This window comes from Lactuca serriola, chromosome 6, assembly GCF_051521515.1.
Source record: "Lactuca serriola cultivar US96UC23 chromosome 6, Lser_US96UC23_V15, whole genome shotgun sequence".
In the NCBI taxonomy this organism is placed as follows: domain Eukaryota; kingdom Viridiplantae; phylum Streptophyta; class Magnoliopsida; order Asterales; family Asteraceae; genus Lactuca; species Lactuca serriola.
In genome coordinates this window covers 144,256,529-144,270,349 of record NC_136413.1, presented here as the reverse complement: position 1 = coordinate 144,270,349, position 13,821 = coordinate 144,256,529, and positions in this window count along the sequence as shown.

Here is a 13,821-nt window from a genome sequence, read left to right as displayed (position 1 = left end):
AATTAGAGATTTCATGTGGTACCTTCGTCAATTCATTAGTGAAAGTCTGAGCAAATTAATTGTTCACCGTCAATGCATAATGGGTATTGAATTTTGGGTTTCACTTACCACGTAGTGCACGAAGCTAAGATCATGAACACAGAAATTGTGCAACCATAAACCTCAGTGGTAATTTCTGAGAGTCTCAAGGGTTACGTTTGTGAAGCGAATGTGATGGAGAAATGCAACATAGATGGTGTAAAGAAATCAAAGTACCTCTGCTATAAAGATTAGGACCAAGCAGAAAACTCATATCTCATGTGAGAAGAGAGTTAGGTAGCTCATGATTAGAATAAATAAGAAAGCCTAATTGGGAAGACAAGGTTTGTTTATACCAAGTCAGTAAGGCCTATTATTCAGAATCAGGTGAGGCTTTGGACACATACAGCAACATGCTTCTAGGGACACTTAGCTAATGAAATTATATACCCACACAAAATAATGAATAAAGAAAAATAAAAAAAATGAAAGCCAAGCTAAATAAAAAAAATATTTTCGGAGTTTTTGAATTTATGAAAGAAAAAAAATATTTTTGTAATTTTTGATAATAAAAAAAATTAAGACACACAAAAAAAAATTGGGAACCGAACCCGAGCGTTCGGTCTATTTCGGTTGAGAAAAACTTTGGAACCGAACCCGAGCGTTCGGTCTATTTCGGGTGAGAAAAATTTTGGAACCGAACCCGAACGATCAGTTGATTTCGGTCGCCAAAGAAAATAGATTTGAAAAAGAGAATAACTTTGACAATAAGAGAAACGAATATGGAAAATTTATACATAAGATCTACAACCAAGGAAACTACCTTTGAGTGATGAGCGAAAAGCAGATAATGCAACCGAACCCGAGCGTTCGGTTCATTTCGGTACATTAGCTCAAGACCTGAACCCGAACGTTCGGCCTATTTCGCTTCTTGCTTTTGAGCTTTAAGAGGTAATTTTTGGTACTGACTCTGATTCCATCATACCTAGCCCTTGTAGTATTTTGTTAAAAGATGCTTCAAGAAGAGCTTTGGTGAAGATGTTAGCCAGTTGATCAGTGGTTCGAACAAAGTGTATTTCGACGTTCCCATCTTTCACATGATCCTTAATGAAGTGATACCTCAGTGCTATGTGCTTGGTCTTCGAGTGTTGCATTGGGTTATGACAGATCCTAATTGCACTTTCAGAGTCGCAATATAGTGGGATCTTTTTCATATTGAGTCCATAGTCCCTGAGTTGGCTTTTGATCCAAATCACTTGAGAAGTACAGGAGGCAGCTGCGATGTATTCTGCCTCAGCGGTAGACAGAGACACACAGGTCTGTTTCTTTGATTGCCAACTAACCAACTTCCCGTCAAGGAATTGGAAGCCTCCAGTGGTGCTTTTCCTGTCTAGTCCACAACCTCCAAGGTCTGCATCTGAATAGGCTTGAACGAAGAAACCTGAGTTGGATGGATACCATAAGCCGAGAGAGGTAGTTCGCTTGAGATACCGGAGTATGTTCTTCACTGCAAGCATGTGAGGTTCACGAGGATTTGCCTGAAATCTAGCACAGTAACAAACATAAAACATTATATCAGGCCTGCTAGCAGTAAGGTACATTAAAGAACCGATCATTTGGCGATATAGCGTAATGTCGACTGCTGGCTTCTCCAAGGATGGAGTGAGCTTGGTGCCGAACGCCATTGGAACTTTAACCTTTGAGTCTCCCATCATGCCAAATTTAGCAAGGAGAGTCTTTGTGTAAGCTTTCTGGTTAATAAAGATGCCTTCGGGTCCCTGTCTAATATTTAAACCAAGGAAAAAGTTAATTGGACCCATTGAGCTCATTTCAAATTTAGTCTCCATCAACTTTCTGAATTCAGCCGTTAAGCTAGGATTCGTTGAGCCAAAGATGATATCATCGACATAGATTTGAACAATCATAAGGTGGTTACCTTCCTTCTTACGAAAGAAGGTTGGGTCAACCGAACCTTGTTTGAATTTGGACATCTTTAAAAACTTGGTTAGCGTTTCATACCAGGCCCTCGGTGCTTGTTTCAGTCCATATACCGCTTTGTCCAGAATATAACAGTGGTTGGGATATTTTTCATTGACGAATCCAGGAGGTTGCTCCACGTACACCGTTTCTTCGAGCTCTCCATTTAGAAATGCACACTTTACATCCATTTGGTAGACCTCAAAGTTCTTGTGTGCAACATAGGCAAGAAATATTCGAACAGATTCCAGCCTAGCCACAGGAGCAAAAGTTTCCTCATAATCGATTCCTTCCTCCTGGCAGTATCCTTTCACCACTAGACGAGCCTTGTGTCTAATCACATTGCCTTCCTTGTCCAGCTTATTTCTAAAGACCCATTTGAGACCAACAACCGAGGCATCTGGAGGAGTTGGAATGAGGCGCCAAACTTTATTTCTTTCGAATTCATTAAGTTCGTCTTACATAGCTTGAACCCAATCGGAGTGATCAAGAGCAGTGTTAACTGTCTTTGGTTCAACTTTTGAGACGAAGGAGTTAAACATACAGAACTCTACTTTTGAAAATAAGGAAGTTTGCTTTGCCTTTAGTTGAGATCGGGTCAGGACCTTTTCAGAGACATTACCGACAACCTGTGAAACAGGATGATCTCTGGTCCATTTGACAAGAGGAGGGTAATTTGGATCATAGGATGGATCCAATTCAGCATTTACCATCTCTTCTAGCTCAGATTGACTATCATCGTCATAAAACATATTAACATTCTCCCCCTCGACAGATGAGCTTTCAGGTATATCTTGACTTTCCGGAGCTACAGGAGTTTCGGGTGGTGTTGAGCTTTCGGGTACCACAGGACTTTCGGGTACAGATTGGCTTTTGGGTACAGCTGGGCGTTCGGGAGCAGCTGGAGAACAGTTCTCCCCCTCAACATGTGAGCCTGGCTGTGAATAAGAAGGTGGATCCTCCCCCTCAATTGAAGCATCGTGCTGTGGAGGGTCGTTGGAACTTGATCCTCCTTCATTCATTTGCTTGGCAGCATTTTCGATGAGTTGCTTCAGATGATCTACTTTTTTGTCTGTTGCACTAGCTTCCGAGAGAGTGGCCTTCTCTGGTTCATCGAATAACTCAACAAACTTCTCAAACAGATTTGCAATCGAGGCTGTGACTTGGCCTGTTTGAGAAAAAATTTCTCCTACTGTGTCTTCACCGACCTTCAACTTTTTGACATAGCAGTCATCGAAAGTCACATAATAAGTTTCTTCAATCTTCCTCGACCGTTTGTTCAAAACCCTGTATGCTTTCGAAGTGAGAGAGTATCCCAGAAATATCCCTTCATCGGCTTTCACGTCAAACTTGTTACGATGTTCTTTAGAATTGAAGATGAAACACCGTGAGCCGAATACGTGGAAGAATTTGACATTTGGCTTCCTGTTGTTGATGATCTCATAAGGAGTGAGATTAAAGCGTTTATTGAGATAGGACCTGTTCTGCGTAATACATGCTGCAGCAATAGCATCAGCCCAAAAATATAAAGGTAAAGAAGCAAAACTTAGCATGGTTCGGGCCGCCTCACACAAAGTTCGGTTTCGTCTTTCGACAATTCCGTTTTGTTGAGGGGTGTAGGGAGCTGAGAAGTTGTGACTGGTTCCTTTTTCTGCCAAGAAGTCTTCGAATTCTTTATTTTTGAACTCCAGCCCATTGTCGCTCCTGATGTTGCGAACGACTTTCCTCAGCTGCACTTCAACCTGCTTGATAAACGTCCTTAGCTTGAGAGTTGCTTCAGATTTCTGCTTCAGAAAGAACACCCATGTAAAACGTGAAAAGTCATCAACAATAACAAGAATATACTTGCTACCGCCGATGCTTTCGATAGATGATGGACCACACAAGTCAATGTGAATTAACTCTAATGGTTCAACAACTTTAGTGTTTACAATCGATGGGTGACTTTGACGACTCTGCTTCCCCATTTCACATGCAGCACATAAATGTTCTCGATCGAATTTGAGCAATGGAAGACCTCGAACATGACCACCTGTGACAAGTTTGTTGATATCCTTGAAGTTGAGATGAGAGAGCCTTCGGTGCCACAGCCAGCTTTCGTCAGATTGTGCTTTGGATAACAGGCAGATAGCTGGATTTCCTTTGATAGGTTTGAGATTCAGGGGAAACATTTCGCCTTTGCGCTCCGATTTGAGAATTACTCTTTTTGTTTTCTTTTCAATTATCTCTGAACCCTCATCGTCGAAAGAGACCTTGAGACCGGTTCCTCCAACAAGCTGAGATACACTAATGAGATTGTGCTGTAGTCCTTCAACGTATGCAACCTTTCTGATTGTGAAATCTCCATTTGTTATCATTCCATAGCCTTTTATAGTGTCGAATGAGTTGTTCCCGAACTTGACATTTCCACCGTTTGAAAGAGACCGAAATTCCCTCAGCTCTTCCTTCCTTCCTGTCATGTGACGTGAGCATCCACTGTCAATATACCATTCTTCGTCAAACTGCTCGTCACTGATAACCTGCAAAAATTAAGCAAATTTAGGAACCCAAAGTTTCTTGGGTCCACGTGAGCCTTTCATAGGAACAGGAATAGTAAGAAAGATGTCAACAAGATATGTTTTTTTATTATTAAAGTTGTTTCATCTTTCTTTTTAATGGTGAAAACCTTAATTTTATTGGGATTTGTTACAGACGGTTTGGATTCAGGTTTAGGCACTGGGACATTGAAATGCTTTTGATCAGTCTTGACTGAGGAAACCTTCGATTTTCCTTTCAAATCTGTTGAAGATTTTGGATTTTGAGTATGAACAAAATTGGATTTAGAATGAGGTTGAGAGGAATTAGAATGAGAGATGTTAGACTGGGAAGTTTGCTTGACTTGAGGTTCTAGGTGTCCCTTTTGTTTTTGATTATTAGTGGGACCGAACCTTGAACCTTGATTGATTTTGCTCTCGGAACCGAACTTTTGCTTTCGGTAGGTGGTGTTCTCTGAACCGAACCTTTCCTTTCGGTTATTGTGATCCTCAGAACCGAACCTTTCCTTTCGGTTGTTATTACTTTCTTGCTTCCTAACAGCATTTTTCTCTGACGTTGGATTTCTGTCATGATAAGAGAAATGGGCGTTTTGAGATCGCCAAAAATGTTTTCGTTCAGAGAGATTTTTCTTGTATCTCTGATTCCTTTGCTGCTTCTGATTCTTTACTTGCTTCGGCTGTCGATGGATGTTGGCTTTTTGCTTTTGCTTCTTGTCTGCCGGTTCACTCTCAACTGATGATGTTTCGCTTGAAGGAGTGACTTTTTCTGCAGGAACTCCTTTCTCTTCAGGAACGTCTTTTGTACCACTAGTACTTGGCACGTCGAAGTTATCAAGCTTGTTCAAAGGCTCTGGCACATATCTGCCTTTGGTTTTCCAGGATGTCCGTTCCGACAGACCAACGGTTTCATCAGCATTGTCGATGGGGGCAGACCAGAAGAACTCATCACAGCCATCAGCATTATCTTCATTTACAATGGCTGTGAGTTCGGCTGTCTGATGTTCGGTTACAATGGCTGGAGTCGTCCTTACCTTTTGGTATACAACAACTTTTTCTTCAAGAATCAGGGACTTTTGGTGGGACAAACGAGCAAACTCCACAGAATTTTCTGAAATAAGATTTTTGTGGTTTTCGGGTTCGCTCTTGACAAACTCAGAACAGTCAATTTCATCCTCTACAGAAATTTCACTCATATCATCATCCTCATTAAGCTCAGATGCATTTTCAACATCAATTTTATTTTCTGAGCTCAAGTTGGCATTCAATGAGTCAAACTTTTGTATGGTTTCGGTCCTTAGTTTCAGTTTTTCATTTTCATCCAAAAGATTTTTCAGCATGTCCTTATGGTCCTTGGACTTTATGAAAGATTCGATTTTGTCTAGACCATACATATACGTCGGATTTACATCCTCAGACGAAACTACACTTTCACAATTATATGCTTCTGCGTCAATTTCATCTTCCTTAAACTCAAGAAAGGGCAAAATCATGCGATGAATTTTCTGTCCTATTTCACAGTTAAGATGAAGTTGAGTGATGTTAAAATAAAGACGCTTAGCGATCAAACAAAACACATTTCTTTGTTTCAAAAGTTTTAAATTGTCTCTTTGTAAATAAATGTTTTCGTCTTTGGATTTGATCAACTCCGACTCCTTCAGCTCTATCCACATCCTCCGTTCCTCACTCTTTGAAGACACCCTGCTTAATTGGTCAGTCAGGTTAGAATTGGTGACCCGTGTTTGAGTTAAACTGTTGTCTAGATGAGAGATTCTTGAATTTACATTTTTTAGTTCTTTTTCATATGAATTTTGTGGGACTTTGAATGAAACAAAAATGGATTGTACCTTCTTGATTAATTCATCCAGCTCATTAAACTGCACGCTGAGAGGCTTTGCTGTGAAGCACAAGTCCTCTCGCTCCTTCGTGTCTTCATTCCCACCGTCTGTGTTGTATCCCCTCATTTGAGATACATCCGACACCATCAACACTTTCCACCGCTTCCTTCACCTTTCGCAACACAAGCCTTTCCATGGGATGGCTTTCTGACTTCATCATCCTCAGAGTCGGTTGACCAGACCTCCACGCCACCGAACTCATCATCCGCTACCGAACCCTGCACAATTAAAGCATTCATAGAAGGGTTAGCAACAGTTTTCTTTCTCTTGATCTCTTCCAGCTTTTTCATCAACACAACTTCTTCATCTTTTTCTTCATCCTTTTCTGCCATTTTCTTTAGGACACAATCTTTAGCATAGTGGTTCTTTCCTCCACAGTAATAGCAGTTCACTCCAGAATCCCCTTCAGCTTTTGTCTCTTTCTTTGCTTCTTCTGCCTTCGGTTCCTCCCTCACTTTTTCAGAACTATAGCTTCCTTGCCAATTTCGGTTCTTATTGGTAGGAAACCTTTTCTTAATAAACCTCTTTGGATTTGACACCATCATTGCATAGTCTTCAGAGGTAAGGTCATAGTCTTCTAAGTTAAGGTCTTCATCTTCCATCACACTTTTGCTTTTTGAAAGAAGGGCCAAGGAACCCAAGCTTGAAACCACATTCTTCTCCTGCAAAACAATCTTTTCTTGGGATTTCAAAATTCCTACCAGCTTAGCCATTGAACAAGATTTGAATTGCTCATGAGCTTTAACAGTGGACACAACCGCTCTCCACTCAGATCTAAGACCATTCAAAAACGTAACTTTTTGTTCAATCAACTTCCTTTCAATATCGTGTTTAATCATCTTACTGAGAAGATGATTGAAGCGATCGAATGTCTGAGTAACAGTTTCCTCGGGATTCTGCTTAAATTCTCCAAACTCAGATAAAAGTAGGGTCTGAATGGAATGCTCCAGATCTTCGTCTGTGGAATATAACTCTCGTAGCCTATCCCATATTTCTTTGGCAGTGCTGCATGAACTCACTAGCCTGAAAGTATCCTATTGAAGAGCGAATCTGATTAGTCTCAATGCTTTAATATTGCACTGAAACTTATCCTTTTCGTCTTGAGCAATATCTTTTACGTCCTTCAACAGATCATTATACTCTTTCTGTGTTTTAATGATTCTCGACGTTGCTGAATGAGCGAATGGTCCAGACACGATTGCTTCCCAGATAAGGTATCCATTGTCTTCAGATCCAATGACATAATCTTCAAAGTGATGTGCCCAGACTTCATAATCCTGGGTGTAAAGGATAGGAATCTTCGTCGTTGATCCAATGCTATTTGAGATGTTTATGGGATTTGATTGTGACTCGTCCATGCTTGATCGTAACCTGTTTGAAAGATCAGACTTGTAATATATATATATATATATATATATATATATATATATATATATATATATAAGATTAGGGCAAAACAAATAAATGCTGAGTTACGTCAATTATGGGATGACGGCTCAATAAATATTAGTTAATGCGGAATAACCCTAATCGCAACCTTTTTCACAGAAAAGATGTGTATGAATTACACAGCCTCCTGCTCTGATACCAATTGATAAGCTATTAATAAACTTAAAGATCGATTAGATCTTCTTAACAGGTAATGCGATGGATGCAAAAGTAGTAAATAACACAAGTATGGATCAATATGTGTCAAATGATTAGATCAAACAATCCTCAGCAGAGCTCGACTAAGAACTTCCGCTGTAGAGGATATTAGGGTTACAAGAACGATAACGATAAACTTGCTGAAATAATACTCTGATCGTTCTATTCTATCGTTACCTTCTAGGATGCATGCAAGTTCCTATATATACTAAACCCTACTAAACTCACGGATGGACAGGCCCAAACCGGAGATGCAAAATGGACTAGCTAACGAGCCCAATAGACGCAACTCATTACACAAAACACGACCCAACAAAAGTCATAAGTACCATTATTCTAAACATATTATCAATTTATTAATAAAAATGTACTTAAATATTGCCTAAAAATAAGTATAAATATAGCAATATCACAACGAGGTGTCCCTCTTCTACCTGATGTCTGATAAAATGGTATTTTCTATCGATATGTCGAGATCTACCATGATCTTTTGGTTCCTTTGTTAAGGCAACTACTTCTTCATTATCACAGAAAATTTCCATTGGCTCCTTTATGGATGACATAACTCCAAGATCTCCAATGAAGTTCTTCAACCATATAGCCTCCTTTGACGCTTCGTTTGCCGCAATGTACTCTGATTCACACGTTGAATTAGCCACGGTCTCCTGCTTGGAACTTTTCCAAGTCACTGCTCCTCCATTTAGGGTAAAGACCCAGCCCGACTGCGATCAGTAATTATCCCGATCTGTCTGAAAACTAGCGTCACTGTACCCTCGTACCCTTAATTCATCACTCCCACCGAGGACTAGAAACCATTCCTTGGTCCTTCATAGGTACTTAAGAATATTCTTAACTTCAATCTAATGGGCTCTACCAGGGTTCCCTTGATATTTGCTGACCATGCTCAAAGCAAAGGCCACATCAGGGCGAGTACAAGTCATAGCGTACATGATAGAGCCTACTACGGAAGCATAAGGTACTCGGCTCATATCAGCTATCTCTGCCTCGGTACTTGGGCTCTGAGTCGTACTCAGCTTGGTATTGCTTTGGATTGGCAACTCCCCTTTCTTGGAATTTTCCATACTAAAACGCTTTAGTACCTTATCCAAGTATGTATCCTGACTGAGTCCTATCAGTCTCTTTTCCCTATTTCTTACTATCCTTATTCCCAGAATATAAGCAGCCTCTCTGAGTTCCTTCATAGCGAAACATTTCCCAAGCCAGGACTTGACCTCCTACAAGGTTGGGACGTCGTTTCCTATGAGCAGTATGTCATCGACATACAATACGAGGAAGCTCACTATACTCCCACTGGCTTTGATATATACACAAGATTCATCTTCGCTTCGCAGAAAGCCAAACTCTTTAACCTTCTCGTCAAAACAAAGATTCCATCTGCGAGACGCTTGTTTCAATCCATAAATGGATTTCTCAAGCTTGCATACTCTATTTGGATGCTTCGCATCGACAAACCCCTTTGGCTGATTCATGTAAACATCCTCAGCCAACTTTCCATTAAGGAAAGCGGTTTTAACGTCCATCTGCCATATTTAATAATCATGAAACGCATCTATTGCAAGCATTACCCTAATAGACTTTATCTTCGCAACTGGTGAGAAGGTCTCATCATAGTCAACTCCGGGAGTTTGAGTAAAGCCCTTCGCAACCAATCGCGCTTTAGAAGTATGCACTTTCCCATCCATGTTCGTCTTCTTCTTGAAGATCCATTTGCACCCGACTGTCTTACGAACCGGTACATTATCAACCAAATTCCAAACTTGGTTGTCGTACATAGACTTAATCTCGCTGTCCATTGCCTCTTTCCATTTAGCAGACTCTGGGCCTGCCATGGCTTCCTTGTAGCTGCTAGGTTCGTCCAAATTTACTAGTGTACTATCACTAATAAATGTATCCCCTTCAGTAGTAATATGAAATCCATATAACTGGGGTGGAACACTAGCCCTAGTGGAACGTCGAAGAGGTAACGAATCGTCAACAGGAATTTCCTCCTCAGGTTGAGTGCCAGTGTCAGATGTTCCTTCATCGCTTTTCTCTTGAATCTCTTCAAGATTAATTTGCCCCCCCCCCCCCCCCCCACTGTCTTCTTGGCTTATCAATTCCCTTTCTCGGAAAACTCCTCTTCTAGCCACGAAGACAACATTGGCACTCGGTCTATAGAAAAGATAGCCAAAAGACTTATGCGGATAGCCGATGAAATAACACTTCTCACTACGAGGTTCGAGCTTGTCATGAGTCTCTCGTCTTACGAAAGCCTCGCAACCCCAAACCTTAATATGTGCCAACGAGGGAGCCTTCCGTGTCCACATCTCGTGAGGAGTCTTGGTAACCTTCTTGGTGGGAACTAAGTTAAGGATATGGGCGGCATTCTCTAAGGCATACCCCAGAAAGTTATTGGTAATGAAGTCCGACTCATCATAGAACGAACCATGTCCAACAAGGTCCGATTACGTCTCTCAGCCACACCATTCAATTGCGGCGTCCTCGGAGGCGTCAATTGCGAAACAATTCCTCATTCCTTTAAATAGTCGTGAAACTCAAGACTTAGGTACTCTCCTCCTCGGTCTGACCGAAGCATCTTGATTTTCCTACCCAGCTGATTCTCCACTTCATTCTTAAATTCTTTGAACTTTTCAAAGGTTTCTGACTTTTGCTTGATTAAGTAGATATATCCATATCTGCTATAATCATCCGTAAAAGTCACGTAGAAGCGGCAAGCATCTCTTGTGGTGGATATAAAGGGCCCACACACGTCGGTGTGTATGAGATCCAATAGACCCTCACCCCTTTCACAAGTGTCAGTAAAGGGTGACTTGGTCATCTTCCCAAGTAAACAAGATTTACATGTGTCATTGTCCCTAAGGTCAAATGACTCCAACACTCCATCCTTTTGGAGTTGGGCTATGCGTTTCTTGTTGACATGGCCAAGGCGACAATGCCACAAGCATGCTTTGTCTAGACTAGTAGACGAATCAATATTCAAAACATCATTTCCTAAATTATCAACAACCATCACAGATTCATAAATCCCATTACAAGGTAATGCATTGAAATAAAAGACACCATTCAAATAAACATTAATAGAACCATTACTATTATCAAAAGAATATCTGAAACCTTGTCTAAAAAACCCATGAAATGAAATAACGTTTCTTGCCATATCTGCCGAATAACAACAATTGTTTAAATCTATCCCTAACCCGTTACTTAACACTAAAAAATAAACACCAACTTTGGTCACAGGCGACGGTCTTCTGTTTCCCATAATCAGGTTCATCTTTCCATGTTCCACCTCCCTACTTCTTTTTAGGCCCTGCATATCAGAAAAAATGTGGTAACCACACCCTGTATCAAGAACCCACGAAGTAGCAAATGATGAGTTATTAGATTTAATAGAATATGTACCTGCAAAGGTAGGCTTGATCTTCTCATCCTTTATTGCAGATACTGAGGGCAGCTTCATTTCCAGTGGCCCTTTTAGTGGCAGTAGAAGCACTCTGCTTCTTTGGGATCAAAGGAAGGTTTAGCGGGGCCTGCTTTGGTCCCACTTGAGGATGAACCATCACGGGGCTTCCCCTTTTGGTGGCTCTTACATGGAGCCTTACTCTTTTTACCCTTTCCTTGACCTATTGCCATCACAGGAGCGGCCACAGCAGGGGAAGATGCAACAGATTTGTCTTTGAGGTTGCTCTCAACAGTCCTCAAAAGTCCTTGGAGCTTGCTCAAGGAGACCTCCTCCTTATTCATGTGGTAGGTCATCCTAAACTGGTTGTAGCAGGAGGGCAAGGAGTGGAGGATTATGTCGATAGCCAAATCCTCATCAAACTTAACATTAAGTTTGAGAAGACGATCAACATACCTCTGCATTTTCTGCAAATGAGAGGTTAGGGATTCTCCACTCCCCATCTTAGCGGTGATCATGTTAGTAATGATCTCATAGCGCTCTTGCCTCGCGCTCTGGTGATACCTGTCCAGCAAATCCTGATGCATTTCATACGGATACATGTCCTTATAAGACTTTTGGAGTTCGAGGTTCATTGTGGCCAGCATGATGCAGTGAACTTTCGTAGCATCACGCTCGTGGGCCTCAAAGGCAGCCAACTCTTCAGGAGCAGCAGCATCTGGGATGATCTTTTCAAGCTTTTCATCGACGTCATATCCTTTCTCCTCGTAGCGTGTGATCATGCGAATATACCTCATCCACTCGTTGAAGTTTGACCCATCAAATGTCACTTTTTGACACAGGTTCATCAACGAGAATGACCCAGAAGCGTTGTTGTTGTTGTTTGCAGACATCTGAAAAGAAAAGAACAAAGTATGATTAGAAACGAATCCCTAATTAAACACCCAAATGAGAAATTAGGGCTAGGATCCAACAAAATTATTTACAACTTAGAAAGGGATGTCGTACTCTAAAAGTAAATAATTTGAAGGTAAGTGAATGACGATTCACTAATTCTCACCATGAAACACGAAAAAGGTTTAGGTTTTCAATGTATTGAAATTTCCTAGATCTTTGAGATTCATTGAACCTTTCGATGGCATGTTTAAATCTCAATATGCACTTCAAATTTGCAACTGGGATACCGAGGATCGCTAACAAGTTGTGAATAACCATGCGAATCAACATGGTGCACTCAATGTCTCTATCACCTAATCAATGTGCCGGTAAACCACACATGCTCCATTGATCTATGACAAACATCGAGTCACCCTTCGCTACCAATGTCATCCCCAAATTAGTGTGTTGGTTAACCACACGCGCTCCACCAACGTTTGACAAGGGTACGAAGTGTAATTCCATGGATTAGCATCATTTTCACATTTTACCCTAAAGTAACTAAGATTGAGAATTTGTAAAACATGTAGTTACTTTGTATCTTACCTTATACTTTTAATAAGGAGAAGGTTGCCTTATCCTACCCGTTCGGCTAACGACCCTCCACTAATCAAGCAAGAGGTGGGTGTGAGTGTACACCCATTAAGCGCCATTTTATAGGCAGCAACCTTATACTCACCTTATAGACTGGCTTCGTGAATGAGGCCTACTAACAGTAAGACTAGCATTTTAAGTTATACATACATATATATATATATATATATATATATATATATATATATATATATATATATATATATATTAAGCTTGTAATAATATATAATAGTATATGGTTGAATTTTAAACTTGTAAAACTCTAAGGGTTTGAAATTTAAATTATTCAAAATTAAACTTTTAATCACAAAATTCAAATTTCAAAACTTGAGGGCAAGTTTTGAACTTTTCAAAACAAAAGGGATCAAATAACAAATAATTTAAATTAAACAATTAATTTCATAATTATCTATATTTGACCTAATCCAATTTTAGTCATAAGATAATTACCAAATAATTTTAAATAATCCATATTTATCATATAACACAACCAATATTTAAAAGATTTGAAATTATCTATTGTTTTGGTAGGGATAATCATTTAATTAAGGTAAAATTCGGATTTTAACTTCAAAAAACAATTTAGGCATCAAATCCATGACAAAACAGCAACTAAATCTCGAAATATCCTCTGCCTGACGCACAGACTCGCCGAGTCAGACCTAGACTCGCCGAGTAGGGCCAACTCACCGAGTCCAGATACTAACTCGCCGAGTTGAGTCGGGAAGAGGAAAGAAAACTCGATTTTCAGCAAGTAAGCAGTTAAGCATCACATACAATTGAAACCAATCAAGGCTCT